Source organism: Balaenoptera acutorostrata, chromosome 13 (assembly GCF_949987535.1).
Source record: "Balaenoptera acutorostrata chromosome 13, mBalAcu1.1, whole genome shotgun sequence".
In the NCBI taxonomy this organism is placed as follows: Eukaryota; Metazoa; Chordata; class Mammalia; order Artiodactyla; family Balaenopteridae; genus Balaenoptera; species Balaenoptera acutorostrata.
The window spans coordinates 58,765,670-58,793,553 of record NC_080076.1 but is presented as its reverse complement, the minus strand read 5'-3'; the positions used below and the strand labels follow the sequence as shown (position 1 = coordinate 58,793,553).

Genomic DNA, 27,884 nt, shown 5'->3' with positions numbered 1-27,884 from the left:
GCTGCTCCGCGGCATGTGGGATCTTCCCAGACCAGGGCTCGAACCCGTGTCCCCTGCATCGGCAGGCAGATTCTCAACCACTGCGCCACCAGGGAAGCCCAGAGTTTTCCTCTTTTAAAGTAACTTTATTAGGTCCTGTCTCAGGGTTGACCATTTCAGTGAGTAGTTTTCTGAGAAAGGAGGGTGCCCTTTGAATCTGTGGAGTCAAATGTTATTTAAAATATTTTCTTTAAAATTTCCTTGACTTACATTGTTAAATACTTTCTGGTTCTTTTTTTTTTTTTTTTTAATCATTCTTTTTTTTTTTTTTTTTTTTTGGCCGCACCATGCAGCATGAGAGATCTCAGTTCCCTGACCAGGGATTGAACCCACACCCCCTGCATTGGAAGCACGGAGTCTTAACCAGTGTACCACCAGGGAAGTCCCTGGTTCTTTTTTTAAATTTTTTTTTTTCTTTTAGAGATTCCTGTTACTGCCTACTTGAAACAAAATGTCCCAAACAGAAATACTTGTCTTTCCTTACACACTTGTTCCTTTTTATCTCCACTGATTTGACAAGATAAATGTGTTAAATCAAGTAGTTACACTGACTTCTTAACTCCCCAGACGTGCAAGAAAGGCAGATCTAAGGAGGTTCTATCTGCTCTTTGGGCAGGAAGGCCATGGGAGACAAATTGAAGAAAAGAAAAAAAGGCTAATAAATCATTCTACATAAGACAAGTGTAAACAGAAAATTCCAGACTGTGTTGGAGAGGTTTAAAGTAGTAAAGAAGATAGACATGAGAGGAAGGGAGAGACATAGTGACTCTGTGTGTGTGTGTGTTTGTGTGTGTGTGCACGCGCGTCTGTGTGTGTGCGCGTGCACACTCATGCGCACACGTGTGCACGCCCTGATGCAGTGATGCACAAGGCTGGCCTGGAGGTGGTGCTGTGTGTGAGCAGGGGAGGCGTGAGATGGCCTGGGTACATTTCACTTCTAGGTCCTTGGATTTCCTTTCACACCCAAGTTAGAACCCTGGGAGGCTCCTTGGGTTTCTCCCATTTCCTCACCTTATTTTCTTTTTTTAAAAAATTAATTAATTAATTAATTTATTTTTGGCTCTGTTGGGTCTTCATTTCTGTGCAAGGGCTTTCTCTAGTTGCGGCGAGCGGGGGCCACTCTTCATCGCGGTGCGCGGGCCTCTCACTGTCGCGGCCTCTCCTGTTGCGGAGCACAGGCTCCAGACGCGCAGGCTCAGTAGTTGTGGCTCACGGGCCTAGTTGCTCCGCGGCATGTGGGATCTTCCCAGACCAGGGCTCGAACCCGTGTCCCCTGCATTGGCAGGCAGATTCTCAACCACTGCACCACCAGGGAATCCCTCCTCACCTTATTTTCTTACATCTGTTGCCCCATGAATATTAGCCTCCATTATCTGTTGATTCTGCTTCTGATCTGGCCTTTCCCATCCATCACCACTGCTTGTCTTCAATTCCTGCCTTAGTCTGGCCTTCAGCCTGTCCCCTTAGTTTGTTCCTGTAGCTATTCTATTTCCTCTTCCTCTGTAATCAATTTTAGCACTATTATTAGAGTGATCTTGCCGAAATTCACATGCATCTGTCTCCCGATGAAGTTTTCTAGGTGGTTCCCTACTGTCTGTACTAAACAGGATAAAGGCCGGCTTCTTGAACGTGGCGTGGGACCTGTCAGCAGGTTCTTCTCTGACCATCTCCCACGCGCTCCCTGTGTTCCAGCCATCCACAATCCCATGCATTATTTTCCTATTTCATATATTCTTTCTTTGTACCTTTTCTAGTGATGTGTCCTGCCGCCTCCCCCTCCCCCTAGCCTCAGTCCCTGTTTCTTCAAGACTCAGCTTTAGCAGCACCGGGATTGTCCCTTCGTGTTGGAACACATGTCCCCGCCCCCACCCTCCACCGCATGTATCTTTTCGAAGTATAGTTCTGTCTGGATATATGCCCAGGAGTGGGATTGCTGGATCGTATGGCAATTGAGTACATTGTTGATGTCCAACTTGCCCTGCTGCTAGAAGTGTGTGCTCTGGTGTGATTTCAAGGAAGAGGTTATTTTCTGTACCTGAGAACAGCGACCTGGTCTTAAAATTCTGTCTTTACAGAGATGCATTATGTCAGGTTAAGAATTAACACCCGTTCATGGACTTCCCTGGTGGCGCAGTGGTTAAGAACCCTCCTGCCAATGCAGGGGACCTGGGTTTGAGCCCTGGTCCGGGAAGATCCCATGTGCCTCGGGGCAACTAAGCCCGTGAGCCACAACTACTGAGCCTGCACTCTGGGGCCCGTGCTCCACAACAAGAACAGCCACCGCAATGAAAAGCCCATGCACCGCAACGAAGAGTATCCCCTGCTCGCTGCAACTAGAGAAAGCCCGCGCTCAGCAACGAAGACCCAATGCAGCCAAAGATAAATAAATTTATTAAAAAAAAAACACCTGCTCTTGTGTCCTCCTTCATGATAGGAAATTAAAACAGCAGAACCTTGATGAGAATTGGACTGTCAAGGTCTTGGATCAGCCCAAGGTCAAACACAGCTCCCTGTGCACTCAGAGGGCTTGCTAAAAGGACAGAGAAGGAGGAGGATGTAGTCACAAACCAGATTTTGCCTGCTTTGCTATTTTGCCTTAGGCTCATTCCAAAGACCAAAATATTTGCTCTCTTTGTGAAAGCCTCATGCATTTGTAATCTTCCTGCATTTTCTATTCCTAGCTGAAATAGGTGCACAAAGCCCAGTTTTAACAGACAATGATTAAGGACTCAAAAATCAAAACTAGAATTTACAAGGGTGATTACAAAAAGCTTAGAGCAGTGCTGAAATCAAGCAGGAGATCATAGTAACATCTGAAGTGAGATGGGGTTTGAGTCATCGGAGCCTTTGTGGGTTAAAAGGGCTGTCTGTTTAAATCACAAATGCATGTGATGTGATCTGCCTTAATATACATTACATGGATAGGTGAAAAACTGCAAGTTTTAAAGCCGAGATGCTTAAATGCAGGCTTTCTTAGGGCCATGCTTTTGTGCGGTAGAGGTCATGGAGTTTTCTTATGCTTCTCTCTGTCTGCCTCACGCCCCGGCCCTGCACTTAGCTGTATACATTGTACTTAACAAAGTCTATTTTTTTATTTTATTTTTCTTATTGGGGTATAGTTGCTTTACACTGTTGTTAATTTCTGCTGTACAGCGAAGTCTATTTTAATTGCCTATTTGTCTGTTTCCCTTGCTAGACTGTAAACTCCTCAAGGACACTGACAGTCTTACTGACATTCTCTTTCTCTCTCTCTGTACCTAGCAAAGTACCTAATACAAGTTGTTTTTGAATGAATGAAAGGGACAACTGCTTATGCAATCTTTGAAGTTTCCTGAGTCTTTCTGTTTCATTTTTGTTGAGTGTGATTGTGTATGTGTGCTGTATTGTGTTGTTACATTGTTATTTTTGGCTAAAAAAAGTACACTAGGCTGACTATTGGGTAATAATATGTTATTAAATAGACTTAGTTGATTACCTCCCAATGAGGGTAGAAGGGGAGATGATTAGCATTTTCTTAATTTTCTGGACATTGTTTCAGGTGGGTATCACAAGCATGCTTAGTTTTGAAAAAGATCAAAAATACACATGCGTATACACACACAACAGAATTGGGAGATAGGGAAGCAGAGAATGGGGATAAGAAATAAAAAGCTTATACTTAGAGCCACCTTTTCACCTTTCTTCCTTAGGATGGTTAACAATTCTATCATCCATGTTTTTCTAGGGGAGATAGGAATCTAAGCTTTGCTTCATTTTCCTGTCCGGAGACATGAGACTGGAATTAGTTCTTAGTGCCATTAAATCCTAAAGCAAGACTAGGTAGATGATGTTGATTAAAAAAAAAATATATTGAGGACAAGAGAAAAACTCAACAAAAAGCCGTTCCACTTAAAAATGGTGCTTTGCCTGAGCCCTCTCATTAATGACTGTGGTTTCAGTTACTTGTGCACCGTTGATTCTCAAATCCCTATTTCCACCTCAACTTCTTCCACGGGCCTCCAACTTCAGTAGATGAATGATCATCTCCATGTGAATATCCCACAAGAACTTTGTATTCGTGATGTTACCATCTCCCGCCTCCACTTTCCTCTCCCCCAGATATGTTTTCCTGTGCCCCTTCTCTAGCTTAACTAAAATATTCAGACCATTCTTTACTCTGGCATCTTTCTCCTCCACATTTGAAACATTCAGTAGGTCTTCCTGCTTTTGCCTCCTGACCAGTTGTTCAAATCCACCCCCTCCCTCTAGTCTTACTACCTTTTCCTAAGACTTAAGTCCTTGCCTTTGCCTTTCTCACCTGGACTACAGTGCTAGCCCCTTAATTACAGTCAGCCTTCGGTGCCCACGGGTTCCGGATTTTGGTACCCGTGGGGAGTCCTGGAACCAATGCCCCATGGATCCCAAGGGACGACTGTGGTTTCCAGCCTCCATGATGCTCACTGCTTCCACTCCTGTAACAGTAATAGGTACAACAATGTGTTCCTAATTGCATCACTCTCCGACTCAAGGATGCTCCCCCTTGATCACCTGCCTGGTCCTTTGTGTCTCCATCACTGAATTGCTTCAGTCCATTGCCTTGAGCACCATTCTCCTTTTTTTTTTTTTTTTTTTAACTAAGGCAAGAGTTGTACCAGATTTTCTCCCCTAATCCCATTAGCCAATCCCCCAACTCCATCCACACGCTTCTATTCTCTTTCCCTCTGGGCAGAATTCCTGTCCTCTCTATTCCCCAAGAGCCTGGACTTGTCTTTCTGTCCAACACTCACTGTGGCATCAAAGTGAGGCATGTGTTTCTACTGCCTGGCATTGTACCTGGTTGTTCAGTAGGTATTTTAATTCGACTGTAGAAAGACTAAGGCAGGGTCCTTAGACGGATATCATAATTCTAGGGAAAACAGACAATGTAAAATTACTTGAATTAGGGAAAAAGAAAAGTTGTGGGTAAGTAAGGAATTGCATAATGCTTGCAGTTCTTGATGATAATTCAAATCAGAAGATAAAACTGGAGAGGTTCTTGTCAGCTAGAGACAAGGTAGAATAACAAATATTTGTTCTTAATGAAATACACACACATGAAAAAAAAATTAGGGAGAATTATACCAACTGATGACTACATCTCAGATATAGGGACAGGCAGTTCTATTTCTGGCTGTCCCATCAGATGATGTTGTGACCTTAGAGATTTGTCTTTGCTTATCTGAATGTTTCCTTCCATTGGAAAAATAGCTACATATCTCTAATGTAGGATGGGGGTCAGCTGTATTGCTTAAATTTTTGTACTAGTCTTTAACTTACTTTATTCCACAGTCTCTGCTTCGTCAATGTTTGCAATAGAGAAATAGAGGGGATGAGAGAAATAGCACTTTTTTGCCCTCTGTTCTCTCTGTCTCTTATCAACTGAGAGAGAAGTATGGATTTTAATAACAGTTTTATTTCAAATAGCATTCCACGGGTGAGTTAATCATTCCTCTATTAAAAACCTTTCAGTAATATTATACCACCTTTAAAATTAAGAAAGTGTTATAAATCTGTAGTAGTCAGGGTGCTCCAAAGAAATAGAACCAATAGGATATGAAATGTATATAGATACAGATATAATCTATCTACCGAGTGATTTATTTTAAGCACTTGGGGGCTGGCAAGTCCACAATCTGCAGGGCTGGCTAGCAGTCCAGAGACCCAGGGAAGAGTTAACTTTGCAGTTGAGGTTTGAAGGCAGTCTGATGGCAGAATTCCCTCTTCCTTGGGGCAAATCAAGTCTTTTTCTAAAGGCCTTCAACTGATTGGATGAGGCCCATCCACATTATGGAGGAGAATCTGCTTTCTATGCTAATCTCATCTAAAAATACCTTCACAGCACCATCCAGATGTGTTTGACCAAATACCTGGATACTGTGGCCTAGCCAAGCTGACACATACAATTAACCCTCACAATATCTGAGTCATAAAAATTAAATACCATTGGCCAAATTGGGAGAGAAAATTGTGAGGAATAGGAAGGAAAGATTTGTTAGAAAATGCTTAACGTTTCAGAACAAAATTTTTTAACCATGGTGATGCCTGTGATTTACCAACATTAAATCTATGTCTTAGGTATTATATTTAAATTGTTCTTTTCTCCTGAGAATCTTGAGTTTACCCCAGTGCAGTCATACCATATGTGTATTGCTCTGTTTTGAAGGTCATTAAAATGAGTACATTGCTTATATCCTTTGTACAAATGTATGTTGACAAAACAAGATTCATTAAGATTTTTTAGCATTTTGAGAAAAATAGGTAACCAACTAAATATTAAAGTAGTATCATTTTGAAAAACCACTCAAGTTTCCTGAAGAAGCTAATTTACTATTTCTGAGTGTTCCCTCTGTCCCTGTAAATCATTTTATTTTTGTGTAACATTTGAAAGAATTGCTAAATTTCTTAAGGAAGAATTTGATTTCTTAGTACTTCTGAAAGAAGTAGATGCATTGAATTTGAAAGTTTGCAATTTTTTGTTGTAAAAGAAAGCTTATTTGGTAAGACGAAGTGAAAGCAATTTAAAGAGGATAAAATTAGGAAAGTGATCATAAAGAATACATTTTTGATTCTAAAAATATTGAATCAAATCGTTAACCAGATGATTTTTTACAGAGTTCTGAAAGCCACGTGCCAACTGATTTCTCTGAAATTATACTATGCCAGTCCCTCTGATGTATCTACATTGGTACTCCTCTGAATAACTGACTGTATTATGTGTTAGATGTAATTGGTGTTTAAAATTAGCTTGCTTGGATCGTTTTGAAGCAAGTGCTTTATAATTTAGGTCAGCAAAGAAAATGCAGTGTACTAGATTAGCACAGTTCTAGCTGTTTTTGTTCAGCAGCTGCAGAATAAGAAAACTTGACTATAAGATTCCCTCCCTCCCCGACTGACAAAGCAATGTACTACATTATTACATAGCATTTATGTCTTACGAAAGTGAAGAGCAAAGAATCAATTTTTCTGTGGGATTACTTTGCTACCTGTCTATATGTTTGTCTAGATTATGTTTGATTTATGGCGTGAAAGATCACAAGCACTGTTGACTCTTTGGATCTTGCCTCTAGAAATATGCATGGAAAGTGTTTGCGTGTGCTTAATGTTATCTCACAATATGAGGCAGGAAGAGTTCACTTTTGTAAGGGTGACTGACAGGTTCTTACTACAATGAGAATCTTTAAAAATTAGGAGTTAGGGGAGAGCCAGATAAATTATTTTGAAATCATCCATACAGGTCTCATCTATAGCAGTGTTTCTTAGCTTCTTTTCATTATTGCCCCACTAAAGATCCTACATGGACATTTTTTTTTCTAAGCACTCCTGCGTGAAACTTTAATACATGGATAGATACTCTATTCCATTTATGTACTCTGGCTCTTGGAACAAAATAGCTAAGATTTTTCACTTCCTGCAAGAAACAGTCCTCGTGTTAATACATGACTTCCTCTTTATTAGTACTTTTCTATCAGATTTGCAAATGAAGTTTTATATTAAAGGGATTCAGATTTTTTTCCTCAGAACCCTAATTTCCAAGAAAAATTCAACTCCCCAACCTCCCGTAAAATGGTTCAAAATTTTCAATTTTTGATAGTTTGATTTAACATAGATTTATTTACAACTAAGCATATCTTAAGAGATGATTATTTGGGACCCAGATAGACTGTCTTAGATTTCAGGATGATTTAAATTCATTTTATTTTATTTTATTTATTTTTTATTTTTTAGGAGAAACATTCAGCAAACAAGAGCAGTGAGGACCTTTGTTCTTGTAGGCATTACTTTTTTTTTTTTTAACATCTTTATTGGAGTATAATTGCTTTACAATGGTGTGTTAGTTTCTGCTTTATAACGAAGTGAATCAGTTTTACATATATAAATTCATTTTATATTGCAACTTTGCTAAGTAGAATCCAGATCTAGGGGAGTTTTATTGCAGAATGTGGTCCCTGACTACATCAGATGAATATATATTTGAATCATTTTGACAATATATGTTTATAGATTTTTGGCCAAAATTATCATAATTTGTTGCAATCTTAATGTAAGTCCACTTGAAAAAATCAGAGTATTTTGCTAAAGAGGAAAGACAAGATATATAAATACTGATGTAAAAAAAAAAAATCTTCAGCTAACTACAAGCTACCACATTTTTGTGGGACTAGAGATACAGCTTTTGACTTAATATTAACTTTTTTTTTTAACATCTTTATTGGAGTATAATTGCTAATATTAACTTTTGAAATTTAAATTTATAATTAAGACAACAGCCAAATAGTTTATTTAAATATTTCATTTCTAATGGATAAAACTAGAAGAGGGTATTTTATTGACAATAAAATTGTAAAGACAGGATTAAATGAATTTTTAAAAAAATCTCTGCCTGTGAGTAGCACTGGATAACTCAATTTAGTAATACAGAATTTCATTTATTTGTGCAATTCTCATGCATATTTCCCACTGCCAATCAGGTCATTTGTATTTTAATAGCTTTATTGAGGTATACATTACCTAGTCATATTCATTCATTTTAGTTGTATAATTCACTGATTTAAAGTACACCTGTAGGGTTCCACAGTCATCATTCCGATCCACTTTTAGGACATTTTCTGTCACAACAAAAAGACTATTGAGGCTGTTGGCAGTCAATTCTTGTTCCTTCCTCCAAGCCCCAGGCAGCCACTACTATGCTTTCTGTCTCTGTAAATTTGCCTTTTCTAAACTTTTCCTAATTATGGAATCTGCTTGCTATGGGTTTAGTTTGCTGTTCTGTTTCTAGTTTTTTTTTAAAAAATGATGTCAAAGTTCTTAGACAGCTAGATCATAGGCCTGATTACTGATCCCCTGCTCTTTGTTCTTTTTTTTAAAATTAAAAAAAATTTTTTCCTTTATAAATTTATTTATTTTACTTATTTTTGGCTGCGTTGGGTCTTCGTTGTTGGGCTTGGGCTTTCTCTAGTTGTGGCGAGCAGGGGCTACTCTCCGTTGCGGTGCGCGGGCTTCTCACTGGGTGGCTTCCCTTGTTGCAGAGCACGGGCTCTAGGTGCGCGGACTTCAGTAGTTGTGGCGCACAGGCTCAGTAGTTGTGGCACACGGGCTTAGTGGGGCATGTGGGATCTTCCCGCACCAGGGCTTGAACCCATGTCCCCTGCATTGGCAGGTGGATTCTTAAGCACTGTGCCACCAGGGAAGCCCTGTATCTAGTGTTTCAAGGGGGAAACTTTATTGCAATATGGCTACATTTCTTTCCATCTCCTTGTGTTACTACTGTCATATTTTTACATCTTTATCTGCTATAAATCCAACAATAGAGATGTACAATGCTTATTTTATGCCGTTAGCTTTAAATCAGTTGAAGAAAAAACGTATTTACACAGCTTTTATATATTATCCTATGAATTTTTCTTTTTTTGGCACTGCATTTCTTCTTGTGGATTTAAGTTACCATCTGGTGTAATTTCCTTTCAGCTAAAGGACTTTCTTTAGAATTTCTTTTAGGGCAGGTCTGCTAGCAGTGAAGTATCTCAGCCCTTGCTTATCTTTTCTTCATCTTCATTTCTGAAGGGAAATCTTGCTAGATATAAGATTCTTAGTTGATAGTTGGTTTTTTTATCCCCAGCACTTTACTAAATATGTTATCCTTCTGATTTCCCTGTAGTGATACATCATTTTTTTCCCTTGTCTTTCAAGATTTTATCTTTATATTGGCATTTCAACCATTTGTCCATGACGTTCCTAGGTGTACCTCTTTCTGTTTGTTGGAATCCTTTGGGCTTTTTGTGGATTAATGTTTTTCATCAAATTTGAGAAGTTTTCGGCCACTATTATTTCTTCAAAAAATAGTCTATTCCTTTTTCTCTCTCATCTCCTCTGGGACCCTCATTTGCACATATGTTAGGGTGCTTGCTGGTATCTGTAGGCGTCTGTTTACTCCCCATTCTTTTCTTTCTGTTTTTAATATTGTACAATTTCTATTGATCCTATGTTTAAGTTTGCTGATTCTTTCTTCTGCCAACTCAAACATACTTTTGAGCCCTTCATGACTTTATTTCAGTTATTGTATTTTTAAACTCTAGAACTTTTCATTTTCTTCTTCTTTATAATTTCTCTTTATTTATATTCTCTATTTGAAATCTCATTGTTATCATACTTTCCTTTAATTCTTTGAATTTGGTTTCCTTTAGTTCCTTGAATATATTTATAATATATTTGCAGTCTCTTTCTACTTAATCCCACATCTGGGCTCACTCAGACAGTTTCTGTTTTCTGCCCTTTTCCTGACTGTGGATCACAATTTCCTGTTTCTTTGCATGTCTCGTAAATTCTTTGTTGAAAACTGGACATCTTAGATAATATAGCAACCTTGGACTCTTCCCCACACCCACCACTCCCCCCTCCCTGGTTTTATTGCTATTGCTGTTTGTTGATTGGTTTAATTTCTTGCCTGAGCTAACTTTGTAACATCTGTATTTCCAGAGTTCAGAAATGGTTGTTTTTGATAATTTTGTCAAGTTGGACAGGATTTGCAGAACCCCTCACTCCTTCATTTTGGAATTTCTGCCTCCAATCTCTGTGTTTGTCAGTGTAATTTCTGCTCTCACTCATCTGTCTAATCTGTACTTGGAAATGTGAGTGTATTTTCTTTTGTATCTTCCTATTATCATATGTTTAAATAACTATTTTGATTTAAGAATGGAATACATAAAAGACTATACATTGAACTTTACAGAATGATTTTTTTCTTTGTCCCTACTTCTTAAGGCTGTCATTTGAGAGGACTGTACTAGATTTGGTGTTAGAAGGCCAGAAAATTCATTATTATATTTTGTACAATTAGTTTTAATTTGGAAAAATTTAAGTCTTCAGTTCCTTTTGGGCATACCATCAATAAAACAGACTACTAAGGATGTTTCTATTAATTAACATAATCTATTACTATATTAGATACTCCCTGAAAAACCCTTCTGATCCAAAGTCCTGATAGAAAAACTACAATTTCTGTTGGTTTTCTCTCTGCAGGAGGTAGCTTTAACTAAAGTTCAGGTTTAATGTTAATGTCTCATCATTTAACTCTTCTCACAAACAAGAGACAAATAGAAACAACTTTTATTGGTTCTTCTTTCATTCCACGGAAATTCTCCCCTTTTCATCCCCAGGAGTAATCCTTTTGACTACGAAGTGCTGTGATCCTAACACTGGATTGTAGACTTCTCATTTCCAACCAACCTATCCAAAGTTACTTCATTTATCTCATTCATCATCTTTTTGTGTTTGAAAACTATTTCATTTGCAGAACGTCATTGAAGATGAAGTTTTCCTTTGCTCTCACTGTCATGAGGCCCACCTGTTCTTCCATTCATGTTTCTCTTCCATTTTGGTCTGCTCCAACATCCTAATCACTTAGCTTCTGCTTCATAACATTTCTGGTTGCTCCTTTTTTGTTGTCTCAATCTTTCCCTTTTTCTAACATAATCTTTTATGAATGAAATAAATTCCTGTCTCTGGTTTAATTCACCTCCAAGCACACATATCCAATTCCATCCTTTCTAGAATCATAGCATTACACCAACGTTGGCATTTCCCATACCTTTGTCCTCAGCACTCCTCTCTTTTCTATCAGTATCCTCTCCCCAGGTACTCTATCTCATATAATCCCAATGAATTTAAGCACATCTGAAAACTCCCAAATTTATACTTTCTTCCTGACCTCTCTACTGGGCTCCAAAATTGTCTGCCCTGCCTGAGAGCCACTCTTGGATTATAGCTATTCCTTACCCACAGCCACTCAAGTTAGAAACCTGGAAGTCATATTTGATGCTGACTTGTTCTGAGCCCCACACCTAATTTACCAAATCTCTTTGGTTCCAACTTGAATATATATTCCAATTATTTCTCTCTCCCTGTCTACTATTCCCATTCCTAGTCCAAGCCACCACCATCTCTACCCTGAATAACCAATGTCATGCCCTCCCTGGTCCCTCTTCATTTTTCCTCTCTATAATCCAGTCTCCAAATAGAAGCCAGAGTAATCATTCTAAAACATAAATTAGATCCCTGTATCTATTGTTACAGACAAACAAGCAAAACCTGTTGGAGTTTGAGAGGGCTAATGAGTTATATCCCCCTCCTCGCCACCAGAATTTTAAAGCAATTGAAGGAGACAGAGGTGTCAAACATGGAGACCAGAGTGTCAGCCAGTGATGAACTGGCCCAGGCAGTCACAGGCAGGGCTGAATACCTGCAAGCTAGGAGCTCCAGGGATAAAGAGGTTACCACAAAGCTCAACTCTGGGCCCAAAGCAGACCAGAGCCTTGCTTTCTGCAGGCAAGAGGAAGGGACTGCCTATTCACGGCTGGCTCTTCCGTCCAAACTCGCCACTCAAAGGTGTGAGAACATGAGAGAAGCCCCTAGTGATCATCTCACAGGTTTCCCTTCACATGAAGAAAACATTAAGAGTCAAGAGTCAGTATTCCAAAGTAATATCTCTAACGCTTTTCCCTGCACTTAGATTAAAATACAAACTGTTTGAATATACTTGCAAACCATATATCTGATTAGGAGTTAATATCCAAAATATACAAGGGACTTATACAGTTCAATAGCAAATAAACAACCTGATTAAAAAAATGTACCAAAGACCTGAATATATATTCTTCCAAAGAAGACATCCAAATGGCCAACAGGCACATGAAAAGATGCTCAACATCACTCATCATCAGGGAAATGCAAATCAAAACCACAATGAGATATCACCTCATATCTGTTAGAATGGCTATTGCCGAAAAGACAAGAGACAGCAAGTATTAGTAAGGATGTGGAGAAAAAGAAACCTTTGTGCACGGTTGGTGGGAATGTAAATTGGTACAGCCACTGTGGAAAACAGTATGGTGGTTCCTCAGAAAATTGAAACTAGAACTCTACCATATGATCCAGCAATTCTATCATTACTTCTGGGTGTACATCCAAAGGAAATGAAATCAGTATTTTAAAGAAACTCTGCACTCCCATGTTCATTACAGCGTTATTCACAATAGTCAAGATATAGAAATAACCAAAGCGTCTACTGACACATTAATGGATAAAGAAAATGTGATATGTATATATAATCCTATATAATATATATACATATTTTTATATTATACATATGTATAATATAAAATGAATGTTATGCAGCCTTAAAAAAAGGAAATTCTGCCATATGCAGCAACAGGATGAACCTGGAGCACATTATGCTAAGTGAAATAAGCCAGTCACAGAATGACAAATACGGCATGGTCTCCCTTATATATGGAATCTACAAAAGTCGAACTCATAGAAGCCGAGAGTAAAATGGTGGTTGCCAGAAACTGGAATATGGGGGAAATGGGAAGATACTGGTCACAGGATACAAACTTCCAGTCATAAGATGAATAAGTTCTGAGCATCTAATTTACAGCATGGTGACCATAGTTCATGTAATGAATTGTACGCTTGAAAGTTGCCAAGATCTTAGATCTTGTGTTCTTCCCACATACACACAAAAATGGTAACTATGTGAGGTGACGAATGTGTTAATTAGCTTGATTGTGGTAATCATTTCACAGTGTATACATATGTCAAATCACCACATTGTGTACCTTAAAGATAGACAATTTTAATTTGACAGTTAGACCTCGATAAAGCTGGGAAAAGACCCAAACCCTCCTTTCCTGGGGTTCCTAGGATTGAGTGGGTAGTACCTGCTTCTCTATTGTCAGCTTCTAGAACTTTCCCTCCCACTCCCTATGCTGCAGACATTCTGGCTTTCATTGTTTATTTCTCAAACACACCACATTAGTTAGTCCCTGAAGGCCTTTTAACTTTTTCTTCTTTTAGAAGCATTCTGCACTCAGCTTTTGCATGACTAGTTCTTTTTAATTATTCACATTTGTGCTCAAATGTCACCTCAGAGTAATAACATGACCACCCAATTTAAAGGAAATGCTTGAGCAATTTATCATCCCATTTTATTGTCGTCACAGAACCAATCATTATCTGAACTTAAATTGTTCATTCGTTTGCCTGTATAGTGTTTGTTGCTCTCCGACTCTGGAATATCAACTTCATGGGGTTAGAAGTATGGCCTGTTTTGTGCCTTACTTTATCCCAAGGGTCTAGAACAGTGTGTGATTCTAGTAGGCTGTTTGCAAAGATTTGTTGGATGAATGGACAGATTATTCTTTCTGTTATTCTGATGCTTTCAACAGACAAACATTTAATGGAAAGTTCCAGTCCTGGGCAAGCACATATGTAGATGTTTGTAACCTACATATGGTATTGTCTGCACTGGAGTTCATGTTTTAGATGACCTGGGATGAGAGGGAGCTAGTAGTGTAGGTCAGTGCTTTCTACCAGCTATTGGGTTGGCCAAAAAGTTTGGTCGGGTTTCCCCAAACAGAAAAACCCAAATAAACTTTTTGGCCAATCCAATATATCCCTTGCTTCCCTGGGGCTGTGGAATCCCTGGCAATAAGGAGCAGATAGGTCCTGGCTCCAGGGGGTTCTGTTGGTTGCCCAGTGGAGAGGTGCTGTGACTGTGGCGTACTTGGCCATCAGACTGGCCGACCTTGCAGAAATCAGGGGATTGCCAGAGCTATCGGTCATAGAGCAGATGGGGTTCTCTGTGGTTTTTCAGGTCTTACGGAATTCTTAGAGCGCATGCTGCTCTAACTACTCCATTTCTCATCCTGTCTGAAAGTAGAGCATTACTTGCATAATTGGTTAAATAATTCATTTGTACCACAGTTACTTACTGAGAGCCTTATTTGTTCCAGGCATGATTTGGAAACTGGCAATACAGAAGTGACAAAACACAAAATCTCATTTCCTATGAAGTTTGCCTTCTAATGGGGAAAGTACAGATAATAAAGAAAGAAATGGTATTTCATATAGATGATGAGGTGGTGGTGAGTGCAGTGGAACAGAGTAGGGCATGGGATTATAGGGATCTATTTACATGGTAACGTTTGAGTACCTGAATTGGGAAAAGGGAGTGTTATTCTTATGGTTATCCAGGCTGGGGAATGACAAATGCAAAGGCTCTGTGTCAGGGACTTGATATGTTCCAGAAGGGGCAAGGAGGCTAGTGGACTACAGCAGAGTGAACAAAGGGGATAATAATAGTAAGGTATGAATCCAGAAAGAATAGGGTATTTGGGGGCAGAGGAATGTCATGATCTAATTTATGATTTAAAAGGATTCCTGGCGCAGATGTAGAGAGTGGACTTGAGGACACGGGGAGGGGGAAGGGTAAGCTGGGATGAAGTGAGAGAGTAGCACTGACATATATACACTATCAAATGTAAAATAGATAGCTAGTGGGAAGCAGCTGCATAGCACAGGGAGATCAGATCCATGCTTTGCGACCACCTAGAGGGGGTGGGATAGGGAGGGTGTGAGGGAGGCCCAAGAGGGGGAGGGGATATGGGGATATATGTATACATATAGCTGATTCACTTCGTTATACAGCAGAAACTAACACAACAATGTAAAGCAATTATACTTCAGTAAAGATGTTAAAAAAATAAATAAATAAAAAATAAAAGGATTCCTGGGACTTCCTCAGTGGGGCAGTGGATAAGAATATGCCTGCCAGTGCAGGGGACACGGGTTTGATCCCTAGTCCGGGAAGATCCCACATGCCTCGGAGCAGCTAAGCCTATGCACCACAGCTACTGAGCCTGCGCTCTAGAGCCTGCGAGCCACAACTACTAAAGCCCGCGTGCCTAGAGCCCGTGCTCTGCAACAAGAGAAACCACTGCAGTGAGAAGCCTGAGCACCACAACAGTGTAGCCCCTGCTCACCATAACTAGAGAAAGCCCTCGCGCAGCAACGAAGACCCAACACAGCCAAAAATAGATAAAATTAAATCTTAGAAAAAAAGAAAAGGATTCCTTAGGCCACTGCACTGAGCATATACTATAGGGAGCAAGGCCAGAGGAGAGAGGACACTGTTGGAAGAATACAGGCCAAAGATAATAGTGGACTAGATTAGGATGGTAACAGTGAAGGTGGTGGGAAGTGCTTAGATTCAGGATGTATCGGGTTGGCCAAAAAGTTCGTTCAGGTTTTTCCATAACATCTTACGGAATTCTCTGATAGACTGGACATGATGCCTGAGAGAGTGAGAGGAGAAAATGATGACATCATTATTTTTGAGTTGTGTTACAAGAAATAAGGAGTTGTCAATGTTTGATGTAGGGAAAAAATGGGAATAGGCAGATTTGGTGGGCTGTCAGGTGTTTGGTTTGGGGCATGTAACGTTGAAGATGCCTATAAGTTGTCTACATAGAGATTTGCCAGGGCTGTTGGATACAAATCTGAAATTCAGGGAAGAGGACTGGGCAGGAGATACAAATTTGGGAGTTGTCAGTGGTTAGGTACTAGTTGAACCTAGGAGACTGGACAGGTTTACCAAAGGAATGGGTAGACAGAGAAGAGTTTCTTGGATCTAAGGAAGAAGCTCCAAATGAGGCTGAGCATGAGACACTCAGGAGAGAGAAGGAAGAGTGGGGGAGGGCTCACGATGTAAGAAAGAGTACCAAGGACCAGTGTGAGCTCACTTCCGTCACAGGTGGTCCTTGGGTCAGGAGGGCGGGTCTACGATGCAGATGAATGGCTGACCTGGGACCCAGGAATGTGGGCGTCACTGGTCACCTTGACGAGAGCAGTGTCCACGGAGCTGGTGGAGGAGTCGGAGCTGTGATTGGAGCAGATTTAAGATAGTGTAAGAAAGATATTAGAGACAGCAAACATGATTTTTGAGACATCGCTGTAGGGAGAGTAGAAAGGGAAGCAGAAAAGTAGCTAGAGAAATATGGGGGACCCCCGAAAAGGTTTCTTTCTCTTTGTAACTTTTATTTTGAACTGATAGATTCACAGAAAATTGCAAAAATGTACGGGGGGGGGGGGGGAGGTTCTCTGTATTCTTAACCCAGTTTCCTGCAAAGGTAACAACTTGCATGACTATAGTAAAAATCACAACCAGGAAATAGACATTGGCACCAGGAAATAGACATTAAAGATTTTACTAGTTATATATGCACTCGTGTGTGTGGGTATTCTATATGATTTTTATCACATGTATACATTTGTATAACCACCAGATCAAGATCCAGAACTTTGCATAACCACATGGCTCCCTTGTGCTACCCCTTTAAAGCCACACATTCCCCATCCCTGACCCTGTCAACCACTAATCCATTCCTCACCTCTAAAATTTTACTTCAAGAATGTTATGTAAATGGAATCATACCTATAACCTTAGGGGACTGACTTTTTACACTCAGCATCATTGCCTTGAGGTTCATCCAAGCCGTTGTACCTCTCAGGGTTTAGCTCCTTTTTATTGCTGAATAGTATTCCATGGTATTATGGACCCATTGAGAGACATCTGGTCTATTTCCAGTCGTTGGTTATTAGGAATAAAGTTGCTGTGAACAGTTGTGTACAGGGTTTATGTGAACAGAAGTTTCATTTCCCTGGGGCCAGATGCCCAAGAGTACATTACTAGGTTGTCTGTTAAATGCATGTGCACTTTTATAAGACACTGCCACACTGTCCTCCAGAGCGGCCGCACCATTTTCCATTCCCACCAGCAGTGTGTGAGGGACCCAGGTCCTCCACATCCTGGCCAGTATCTTGTGTTGTTTCTCTCTTTTATTTTAGCCATTCTAACGCATGCATAGGCATAGAGATTTCTTGTTAAGAAGAGAGAAATTGCAGAAAAGTCGGAACCCTACTTATACCGCCAGCCTCTTGTTAGGTAGGTTGAAGACTGTTAAAAATCCAGGCCATATTTTAAAGTATTGAGTGGCCACTGTGACATGTATGACCGTAGAAGTCATGTTTGTTTAAAAGGAGTTCATGCCCCAACCTGGAAGCTGATTCACCTAAGTTATACACATCTGGGCACTAGGGTAAAATTTATGGTAGTTTTCAGCAACCTAGGAATTACAAATTTGAGCTTTTGTATTTTTTTAATCTATTCATGTGTTTGTCAGAGGGACAGTATGTAACTTCAATGTTCCTAAAAGTTGATTTAAGCTTATTAAACACAGGTGAGTAGGACAAATAAAAAACCTTGAAAACAGAGTGGAGGAAAATATATATTGAAATATAAATATACAGGCAGACCTCATTTTCTTGAGCCAGAATTGTCACCCAAATGCTCTCTTTCTTCCCCTTGGTCACTGTACTTGATAGATAGCCTTAAGGCCTGCGTTTCTGCTTGAAAGTCTCTTTGGAGTGAGTGAAGGAGCTTCTATAATTCTGGGTTGATCATTGTCATAATCACGGAAGACATTAGTGTTTAATTGTGCTGACAGCTCAAAAAGTCGAGAGTTGATCTCTCTTCTCTAGGGATGTACAGTCACCCGTGCAAAGGTAGTGGAGAGTCACACATGGAGAATCACCTGTAAAGAAGCATCAAGTCAGATAAGAATAAAGGCTTAGACATTTCCCAAAAATACTGCCGTGAGTATATGTTTCCAGGGGGGAGGGTGTACAGAGTTAAGGGTGGTGGTAGAGGGGGGAGGGGGATGCTGGCTTTTCTTCATTCGAATGGAAACACTTATGGAAAAGACAAGATGACAGGTGTGGATAAGTGGATGAGAGTTTGTTTGGCTGCTAGGGCAGGGAGGACGTGCCAGGCGTCAGGAGCTGCCTTATAAAACAGGAATCGCAGGACATTTATCTTTGTTGAAGGAAAGCCACGCCATGGCCTGTGCGTATGTGTGTCCTTACAGCAAGTGGAACTGTGACTTTCACTTAGCAGGTGCTGAGTAAATGTCATTAGCTTGATCAATAGAACTTTAAAAAGGCCGAGGGAATGCTTTTCTAAGCCATGGTGAGAGAAAGCAGTGCTGTGAAACTGCAAACTTTGCACAAACACGGGGTGCTGAGGAAAGGGAGAGATTTGGGAGCATTTTTCTCCAAAGGCCAGAATTCTTGGCATGTATAATAAAATGGGCCTGTCATGGGACAGATAATGTAACCAAATGCAAGTTTGTGTGCCCAGCGCACAGTGAAGCCAAGTAATACCAAAACGTTGGAGTTTGGAGCAGAGAAAGGTTTATTGCAGGGCCATGCAAGGAGACCGGTGGCTCGTGCCCCACAAACCCCGAACTCCTGGAAGGGTTTCAGCAAAGCATTTTTAAAGGCCAGGAGAGGGAGGGGCCTGGTTGGTTGGTGCAGACTTCTTGGTGTTGGAATCCTTTGTTCTTGCATCTGTCCAGGTAGGTCAGGTCACAATGTTCTTGTAAATCTCCAAGACAAATGTTATTCTTTGTTTTGCAACCTTTTATCTCTGTATGAATGGAAAAGTGTTACACCTTTAAAGGTCAGAGCCTTGAGAATGGGCTATCCTGCATATTTCAGGCTATAGGCAACCTTCTCAACTCCAGGCAGAAGCAATAGAATACAAAGGTTAAAGTAAAAGAAACAGATCCAATATGGAGTCAGGTTTGTTCCTCCCTATTACATATAGAATCTAGAAGCCTGAAAGTTCCTTTCTTTGAGGTTGCAGGAAAGAACAAAGTCAGGGAAGAAAGAAATTTGGCATGAGATAGGGAGGTGTATCCTCATTTTGATGAAGTTGGCAAATGCCTCTGAGTGATTAAATCAATGGTTTGGTGTTATCGCAGGAGTTGTCCAAACTTTTCTAGAAACTACTGTGAATATTTTTCTTCAATGAGGATCTTACTCTATGACTCATTTCAGTAACTCATAGTTTTGTTTTGTTTTGTTTTTTAAAGTATTTATTTATTTGGCTGTGCCGGGTCTGAGTTGCAGCATGCGGGATCCAGTTCCCTGACCAGGGATCGAACCCAGGCCCCCTGCATTGGGAGTGCAGAGTCGTAACCACTGGACCAGGAGAGAAGTCCCAGTAACTCATAGTTTTATTCCACATTTGTAAATTAAGTTTGGCCGGGCAATCTGTATGATTCTCATGGCAAAACTACACGTTTGCATTTAAATGTATCAAATATGCCAAAACAGACTTCTAACTAAAGAAGGATCATTAGTTTTACATTTTAGCATAGTTCAAACAAAATGTATATAACAAACAAAATAAATTTGAACCCGGTATGACTTAAATTCATGGTTCTATTTGTGCATCAAATCTAGGTTATTCAGGATGAAACACTAATATTTTGATGAGTGATTAGGTACTCAGACTTATCTTTATTCAAAAGGAGTCAGAATAAACCAAAGTAGAAGTCTATGGTTTTAGATATTGATTTTTTTCTGTTTATTTTCATACGCTGTAGATTTAAAAGTATTTTATTGTGCTGTGTGTATATATGTGTGTTTTAAGGTTAGAAACAAAAGTCTATTCACCTAAGAGAATGAACTAAGAATTGAGCACGTGTAATAAAATTGTTTATCTCAGAGCTGCTAAGAACTTACAAATGTGACCCTGTAATAAATAAGTATAGCTATTTTTGTAAGTTCTTACAAACCAGAAAACTCCTCCCCCAAAGATGTCAGGCTTAATTTTCTGCTCTATGGAGCACAGCTAGTAGGATAGCAAAACCCAGTGACATTTTCCACAGTGTGAGTTGCCAACCACTAGTAGCCTGAGGCAGTGTTTAAATCTACAGCAAACAAGCTAACAATTGGTGTTATGTAATAACACCAATTATGGATTATGTAATTCTTAAGATTCCTTTCTGTGGTGTTTACATCACTGTCAGAATCATAAAGGCAGAACTAGGGACTTTCTACTAAGGTAACATTTTCTTACACCCATGAGTCCATATAATCTTTACACTTCTCTGCAGGTTTTTTTGGGTTAACCTCTCCATCTTTTGCTAAACTCCTAACGAAATGGACTATATTTGAGTGTGCTCCCTTACGTGTGTGTTAGGGCTGTGATTTCAGTGGTCATTATTTTTGCAGAATGGCCTATATTAATTCCAAAGTCTCCTGGGGAGCATTAATTAGTAAGATAATAACATGCTGCTACCTGGGTTCTAATAAATGCTTCAGCAATTAGATCCAGCCTGCAAATTGAAACGTTGGTAATAGCAGTAGGAAGAGTTGAATTCAGAGGAACTGAGAAACGATTTATTGTATGAATAGAGCAGAGCAAAAGTCAAAAGAGGAGCATTACAATATAATGGACCAAAATATCTGTAGGTTATGAAACACTGTCAAAGTTCTAGGGGGAATAAGATTATCTAAATGGTCCTATTACAGTTCCTTTTTTTCCCCTGGATCTGTAAATGACATTTTATGAATAGACAGTAATACTTCAATTACCTGACAATGGTGTTGAACAGAAGGGTGATAAATAAGTAAAATTTCTAGATAATGGGAACACATCCCAACTGCCAGATTGAGTTTATTTTATTATTTTGCTTTTTATAATTGAATATGTATGTGTTTCCTGGTCATCTCTTAGAAGATATTGCTCATAATTGAAATTTTTCTTTTTGCCTTAAGTATTTACCTTAATGGAATTTAGAAAAAAAAAATATTGGTACCCAGCTGTGTTCAAGACACTGTGTTATAGGCCTTGTGAGTAGTATAGAGGCTAATAGAGACCCTGAACACCTCACGTGCTATTGGTAGAAATCAGTACTTGGGCAACTAGTCCTCACATTTCATATGTCAAGTACGTAGTTAGTTATATTGTAATACTCTGTCGTCCAGGACAGAATGTGAAATCTTGAAGGAAAGGGACTGTATATTATTCATTTTTTTAAAATATAACTTTCAGAGAAAAAATCATGGAGGACTGCAGTTTAAGAGATTTCAAAGTAATGTTAGTTGAGTGGAGTTGGTGGAGATGGAAAATTCTAGAAATTTTACAATTATTGAGGGAAAATGTGATTATACTTACTTTTCATGTTGAGGAAAATTGAAATACGCTGTTTTGTATTAATACCTTTATATAGCTAGAAGTATTTTGTTTAGAAAAATATAATGCCTTGTTTCATTTTATAATGCCTTATTTTAAACTGGTTTTTTCTTAAACAATCAGATTTGGTACACATAAGTTAACATATTTTTCTAAGATGTCCCAGAGAGCTGAACTGTACAGTATCCAATAACGTTTCCCTCCATTTTTTGAGAAGAAATAAACACTTTGAACAGATGGGATAATCAGCTTTTATTGTAAAAGCCAGGATATTATCTCTTCTCACTCTACAGAGTAATGAACAGACAGCTAAAGCATCCATTTTCATCAAAGGAGTTGGACAATAAAAACTCTTCTTTCCTTTTTTATGTTATATGATGGAGAAATGCATTCTCAGAAATTAATACTTGGTTTTAATTGCATCCCTTGGAAAGCTGTCTGATAAGGTGGAATATTGAACTGTGAAAATGAAGACAAGAGGATTCATTCAAGAAAAAAATCTTTTCTCTTAATTTCCACTGATTTATAACCTACATACAATATAGCACATGAATCTTAAATGTACAGCTTAATGAAAATGAGGGGTGAATACACCTGTATAACCCCTACTCATAGGAAGATACAGAATAATATCAGCCCAAAGAACTCCCTTGTTGCGCTTCCTAATTAATACCTCCCACAGGTAACCACTATGATGCATTTTTTTTTACTATAAATTAGTGTTATTTGTTTCTTGAGTTTTATATAAATGGAATAATAGATTATGTTCTCTTGATTTTTTTTTTTAATCCATATTATCTGTAGGATTGATTGATCCATGTTGTAGGCAACAGTTGTTCATCCTTCTTTGTGGCTATAGAGCAGTCAATTTTATAAATATAGCATAATTTATTAACTGATTCTATTATTGATGGACATTGCCTTATTGCTGGGTTTTGGCTTTTATGAATAAAACAGCTATTATGATTCTGGTACATGTCATTTGGTGCATATACCTACTCATCCCCTTGGCTATATCCCTGGAGTGCAATGTTGGTCAAAAGCTCTGTATTTGTTCAGCTTTAGCCCCACAATCTTTCAAGATGATTGAACCAATTTACACCTGGACCAGTCACGTATGAATTGCACTTCCTCTGTATCTTTGTCAACACTTTGTATTGTTTTTTTGTAATTTTAGCCATTTTTCTCCTAAAAGCTATCTTGTTTTACTTTTCATGTTTCATGTCTACAATCCATCTGGAATTATTGTTATGTTTTGCATACAGTGTGAAGAAGTAGTCAAGACTCATTTTTTTCCACATGCATTTTCAATTTATCAAGCACCATTTATTGAAAAGAACTAATTCATTGTTTTCCCTGCTTATTGAGATGGCATGTTTGTCATAAACTAGGTGGCGATGCATGTGGGTTCTTCACTCTTTGTTCTATTTTATAGGTTACTAGCATAAAGCTATTTCTAACACCATTTAATTTACTGTAGAGATGCCCTCATTTTCATGTGGTATTGCTCAATTTCATTTTTCTTCTTAATGTCTTATGAAGAGTTTCTAGAAACAACTTTTGGCATAGTTGGGTTTTTCCATTATATATCTTGCTTCAACTCAATTGTTTTCATACTCAATTTTGTTCATTTCTTTCATCTATTATTTTTGAATTTAGTTTGCTATTCATTTTCCAAGTACTTTTGAAATCTGTTTAAACTTTCATTTTGAAGTAAGTTGAGTTGCAAAACATTTGCAAGACTGTGACAAAGAGATCCGATAAACTCATCGCCCAGCTTTGCTAAATGTGGACATCTTATGTAACTGTAGTACAATTATAAAATCATGAAATTAATATTAGCTATAAAAATTGGTACCATTTATAAACCTTCTTTAAATTTTGCCAATTGTGCCACAAATATTTTTTTTCCTAGTTCAGGATCAAATCCAGGATGACACATTGTATTTAGTTGTCATGTTTTTTTTTTTTTGGTGCAGAAAAATGCTATTTATTTATTTATTTTTTAATATCTTTATTGTAGTATAATTGCTTTACAATGTTGTGTTACTTTCTGCTGTACATTAAAGTGAATCAGCTGTATGTATACATATATCCCCATATCCTCTCCCTCTTATGTCTCCCTCCCACCCTCCCTATCCCACCCCTCTAAGTGGTCACAAAGCACTGAGCTGATCTCCCTGTGCTATGCAGTGCTTCCCACTAGCTATCTGTTTTACATTTGGTAGTGTATATATGTCCATGCCACTCTCTCACTTCATCCCAGCTTACCCTTCCCGCCCTGTGACCTCAAGTCCATTCTCTGCATCTGTGTCTTTATCCCTGTCCTGCCCTAGGTTCATCAGAACCTTTTTTTTTTTCTTTCTTAGATTCCATATATATGTGTTAGCATACGGTATTTGTTTTTCTGACTTCACTCTGTGTGACAGACTCTAGGTCCATCCACCTCACTGTAAATAACTCAATTATGTTTCTTTTTATGGCTGAGTAATATTCCATTGTATATATGTGCCACGTCTTCTTTATCCATTCATCTGTCGATGGACACTTAGGTTGCTTCCATGTCCTGGCTATTGTAAATAGTGCTGCAGTGAACATTGTGGTACATGACTCATTTTGAATTATGGTTTTCTCAGGGTATATGCCCAGTAGTGGGATTGCTGGGTCATATGGCAGTTTTTTGGTTTTTTAAGGCACCTCCATACTGTTCTCCATAGTGGCTGTTATCAATTTACATTCCCACCAGCAGTGCAAGAGGGTTCCCTTTTCTCCACACCCTCTCCAGCAGTTTTTGTTTGTTTGTTTGTTTTTGGGGTATTTTTATGTTTATTTTTTATTTATTTATTTTTTCTTATTAGTCATCCATTTTATACACATCAATACATGTCAGTCCCAGTCTCCCAATTCGTCACACCACAATCCAGCATTTATTGTTTGTAGATGTTTTGATGATGGCCATTCTGACCGGTATGAGGTGATACCTCATTGTGGTTTTGATTTGTATTTCTCTAATGATTAGTGATGTTGATCATCCTTTCATGTGTTTGTTGGCAATCTGTATATCTTCTTTGGAGAAATGTCTCTTTAGGTCTTCTGCCCATTTTGGGATTGGATTGTTTGGTTTTTTGATATTGAGCTGCCTGAGCTGCTTGTATATTTTGGAGATTAATCCTTTGTCAGTTGCTTTGTTTGCAAATATTGTCTCCCATTCTGAGGGTTGTCTTTTCGTCTTGTTTATGGTTTCCTTTGCTGTGCAGAAGCTTTTAAGTTTCATTAGGTCCCATTTGTTTATTTTTGTTTTATTTCCATTTCTCTAGGAGGTGGGTCAAAAAGGATATTGCTGTGATTTATGTCATAGAGTATTCTGCCTATGTTTTCCTCTAAGAGTTGTATAGTGTCTGGCCTTAGGTCTTTAATCCATTGTCATGTCTCTTTATTCTCCTTTCACTTGAGGAACATCTTTAGGCTTTGTCTGTCTTCATGACCTTGACATTTTTGAAGAGTGCTGGCCAGTTAATTTGGGGAATGTCCCTCAATTTGGATTTGTCTGATGTTTCTTCATGATTAAATTCGGATTATTCATTCTTGGCAAGAATACCCCAGAGGCAATGATGTGACCTCAGTGAGTCATATAAGGAGGTAAACGATGTTGACACACCTCATTTCTGGTGTTGTTAAGTTTGATCATTTGATTGAAGTGGAGTCTGTCAGTTTTCTCCACTTTAAATTTATGGGTTTTTTTCCTTTGTAGTTAATAAGTATCTTGTGGGAAGAGAGTCTAAGAATATGCAAGTATCCTGTTTTCTCTTATACCTCTGCCCACTAATTTTATCCTTCATCACTGATTCATGCCTCTGCAACAGTTATTATGGTGCTGGTTGTGAGATGGTGATTTTCCCTTTGCCTCACTCTTTCTGTATTTATTAATTTGATTTCTACTCTAAGGATGAGCTATCTCATCCTTGTTTATTCATTCAACCACTTATCTGTAGTATGAACTCAAGCATATTTGTTTTATTCCATGAGATAAAATTCATTATTATTATCTGGTCATCGGGAGTGCCTTCAGGCTGGCTCCTCAGTCCTTTTGACTTGCCATCAAAGTTTGAGCACTTGCTTACTTTCTGGCCCCAAAAGATGGGGCTCATCTTGCCCCATCCCCTCACCATGCTCATCTCTGCCTCGTTCCTGAGAGCAACCATTCCTCCCAGGATTTTTCGTTCCTTTTATTGAAGAAGGATATTTGGAAACCAAGTTCTGGGTGCTAGGTGTGTTCATTGAACTTCTACAGTTGCTTCTAGGTTCTCTCTCATCTGACAGAGCTAGGACATAGGTGTATATATACAAACACACACACATCTATATCTATTTTATATCTATTTGTGTATATACACACACACATATAATCATGAGTTTATATTGATGCATCTGATTCCAGTCCATCATCACAGGGTTCATTCAAGTCAACTTCCTTCTATTTCTAGTAACTTTAGCGCTGAGAAACCTCACTCTTATTATCATCAATGTATTTAAATTATTTACTCAATCTGGAAAATGCACATAGTTTCACAATTGCAATTTTATACCTCTGTAAAAATATCTTTAAGTACAGTACAATATGTGTACAGTTCTTTTTGTCTTTAGCCTTAAAGTATGCAATCAAAACACTGTTTCTGAAGGTTACTTAGGTTAGCTCTGTTCTTTCCCATCCTCTTCAGTGTGGGTTATGTTATTTATTTATAATGCAACGTCTATGGAAGGTGTTCATTTCTGAGTATTAATTTCATATTCTGTTGCCTTAAAAAAAACTCTTTTGTTGTTTGAGGTACTGTTTTTATTGATTCTTTAGAATTTTCCACTTTCCACTTTAGCGTCCACAAGTAGGAATAGTTTTACCTCTTACTTATTCTATAATTGATTTATTTCTTCTGATTGCACTTGCTAATAAAGTGAATAATAATGGAGATACTGGACCCCTTCCCCTTGTTCCTGATCTGAGTAGAAGTGCTTCTAGTGTTTTCCCATTAAGTAAGATATTGGTTTTAGGATTGAGGAATATAAATATTTTTCATGTTAAGAAAGTGTCCTTTCTTTTGTTTTCTTGAGGGTTTTTATGATGAGTGAATGTTGAAATTTTTTTAGGCTTTTCAGCATGTATGGTAATATATATGGCTTATGATATTAATAGATTTTCTAATATGAACCAACCTTGTATTTCTGGAATAAGTCCTACTTGATTGTGTGTGATGTTGTATTCTGTTTGCTAAAATTTCTTTAGTACTTTTGTGTTGATATTCATAGACAACTATGGTCTGTAATTTCTTTTTTTGAACAAAGTTTTTTAGGTTTAGGTATCAACATTATACTGGCTTAAGAAGAAACAGAGGTTTTTCTATCACTTACAATTTATAGTGTGTTGGAACTAAGGGACAGGACCCCATAATGAAACCCATGGGTATTTCTATTGTAAATTGTAAGAATATTTATATTAAGTGTCATAAATAATGATGATAAGTGGCCTCACATCAGTTCAGGTCAGATCAGGTTTTCCTGACAAATAAGACACAAGAAAATCTTATCTTCAAGAGATTTTTTGGGAGTTTGATATTGTCAGTAAGGGGTTTATTTATTATTCCATAATAATAAAAATATTAAAATTTTTATATAAAATGTATATTGCATTATTTAATAAGAAAATTGTTTACAAACTATTAAAACCTTGCCCAGTTTATGCTATCTTAGGAAAATAAACAAGATTTAGTATTGTGTTATATATCTAGAAAAAAGCTACCCATAGGAAAATAGTCTAGAAGAAAATGCACCATATTAGTAGCAATGACTATGATGTGGTGGTTTAAATATTTTTATAAATATTTTATAAATTTTATATTTTAAATATTTTTATTTTATACTCTGCAGATTTTTAATGAAGATAGTAATTTTACAA

General features: G+C 38.3%; 1 protein-coding gene across 4 annotated transcripts in view; it reads left to right on the top strand.

Annotated features, from left to right (window-relative positions):
* Positions 1 to 27,884, top strand: part of DLGAP1 (DLG associated protein 1) — an 855,942-nt gene that overhangs the window by 89,941 nt on the left and 738,117 nt on the right. The window lies entirely within an intron of this gene.